Genomic DNA, 2,532 nt, shown 5'->3' on the forward strand with positions numbered 1-2,532 from the left:
AGGGCACTCTGTAAATAGAAAATAATTATGGCATTTTATGGCATATAAATAGGGCACGCCATAAATAATCAATAATTACAGCATTTTACAGTGTGCACTGTGTACGCCATTATAGACAAAGCCCAAAATATAGCCCACGCATGCAGTAATAATCGAGCCGAAAGCAAAATAAAATTAAAACCCCATAACTCAATCCTTATGAAATTAGGGAAGACAACACGCAAAGAACTCGTTCCCTGTAAATCTCTCATATAACCCTCGTCAGTCGTCCCTATCAATCTTTCCCCCTCTCTCTCAATATCAAGCAACGTAGACACCGGCCCTCAATTGTTTGAGAGAGGCATAATTTTTGGGAACTTTATTCTCCATTATTTCGAGGTAAACTTAATTGTTTGCTATTTTTAGAAAATTTTATTGGAGTTGCATATTTCCCCATGCCCTAATTGTTAGATTTTCCTTTTTATAATTGTAATCTTTTACTGATTTGTCACCTTCTGATTGTTGAGTTTGATTATTACACCGGTGGAATCTACACTGTAAGAGGGACGATAAGTTTATAGGGTTCTTGAGGTGAAGGATGGACAATTAATTCTTTGTTATTCACTATTTACGGGAAATTATTAAAATTTCATTCTTTGTTTGCCCTTTAACTCTCTCACTACCATAAGACATCTACAGTTTAACAAGTTGATATTTGCGAGAATTTTTTAGGTTTTTTGCAATGATTGATATTTGAGATGGAATTATATTGTCACATGATGTTTTTCTATAACATGTGCTCTGTTCTTGGTCTGATTTAGAACTTACTAAACATGCGCTTGAGGTACTACACTGAAAACCAGTAGCAGGCAGAAATGCACATTCAATTTCAAAAGGGCATACTTCTGGTTTCCAATGCAAAGCCTACTCTGCGTCAAACCTAATCTTCTTTGAGTTGGGTTGGTTTCCAATAATTTCTGGACAATCATAATCAATACCAGAGGCCTCAATCCTCTGTTGCCTTCTCTGGTCCGTTTTTTATAATTCTTTCTACCAACTTCTTGTGCTCTTCCTAAGTCCTTTCCTTATCATGATGACTCCTTTCAATTTTAACCCAATCCAAGGGTTTGTACCAGTGCGTCATACCTTTCCATTGTTTCGGATGAACACACTCAAGAGGAACAAGTAGAACTTGCAACAGATGCTCAAACAATAAGTAGTTATGCATGAATTCTGAAACAACTTTTCCAACCTCAGGAGATTCAAATTCAACGAATCCAAAATGCCTCGATTTCCCTGTCTTCCCAGTCCTTCCTATTCTGAGTCTCTTGATTGTAACAAATTGCTTAAAGGAACCTTCCATTTCATTCTCATAAAATCCATGTGGAATTCTTCCAATATATAAGACAGTTGCTTTATTCTCTTTTTCTTCAATCTTTGGAACTCGTTTTGATTCAAGTTGCTACTTATCAAAATTAGGAGGAGAACAATTCTTTTGAACAGCGTCAATTAGTAGTTAATAAATTTTCATTTCTTGAATTATAAAGTATTCTAGAGTTTGGTAAAGTGTCAATAACGATGAGCATTTTTTTCCTGGTTGTGCCTTCTGAAAATTGGTGGTGAATCAAATTCTTGGCATGTCACAAAGATTTGGAGTTATGTATTAGAATATAAATAATATGGATGCCATCTAGTGCTCCAAAATTTATTCAGAAAGTTTATTCAGATTTCCTGGTTGTACCTTTTTTTTTTCCGAAATCATCTACTAATCAAAAAAAGGGAAAGGTATAGAAATAATTGGAGTTTTAATAATATAGTTGATTGTCATTGCTACTTTGACGTCATTTTCCATTTCTTAGTGTCCACGATGTATTTGGGCAATTTTGGCTTCTTAGTGACAGAAATAGAATCTAAGTTAGGCCAGTAAATTTGATAAATTTTTCTCTACTTGTGAGTTTGTACGATAGATTCAATTAAAATGATTTTCATTAGTATGTTTGTCGTTGATTTTTAAGTGTTTAATATGCCATGAAAATCTTGGACCAATCTTGAACATAGAAAGAAAACTTTAAAATTCAAATTAGGTAAAAATGGAGAAAATGTAATTTTATACAACTGTTGATCTCAAACCAAATCAATGCCAACTCAAGATACTCTAGCTAGTATCTTCTTCATCCTTCATGGGTTTGTATTCTATTTTTGGTATTGCACTAGGGAAATTTTTGAAATTCCCTCTGTCCCTCCTTGAATATTTCTCTTGTCCATATTCTTAATAAAGTTCTCAATTAACTTCTCAACAGATTGCAGTAGGGTAGAAGGAGGTTCTAACTGTTCCAATTTCACCTACTTTAATTCAGGTTTGAATTACTTTTTTGTAATTTCAATTTGTGTGAAACTTTATTGTCAAAATGACTTACCTAACTAGAACCTGATTTCTATGATATCATAATATAATCATTTTTCACTTCATTTTTAATATGTTTAAACAGATTATAAATTAATAGTGTTGGTATGTCTTATCATGGATAAAGATTGGGTACACTTATCAAGGTG

The 2,532-nt window shown here is 33.4% G+C and overlaps 1 pseudogene; it reads right to left on the reverse strand.

Annotated features, from left to right (window-relative positions):
- Positions 1-391: 391 nt before the first annotated feature.
- Positions 392-2,154, reverse strand: LOC111386340 (annotated as a pseudogene).
- Between the last annotated feature and the right edge of the window lie 378 nt (positions 2,155-2,532).

This window comes from Olea europaea, unplaced genomic scaffold, assembly GCF_002742605.1.
Source record: "Olea europaea var. sylvestris unplaced genomic scaffold, O_europaea_v1 scaffold3512, whole genome shotgun sequence".
In the NCBI taxonomy this organism is placed as follows: domain Eukaryota; kingdom Viridiplantae; phylum Streptophyta; class Magnoliopsida; order Lamiales; family Oleaceae; genus Olea; species Olea europaea.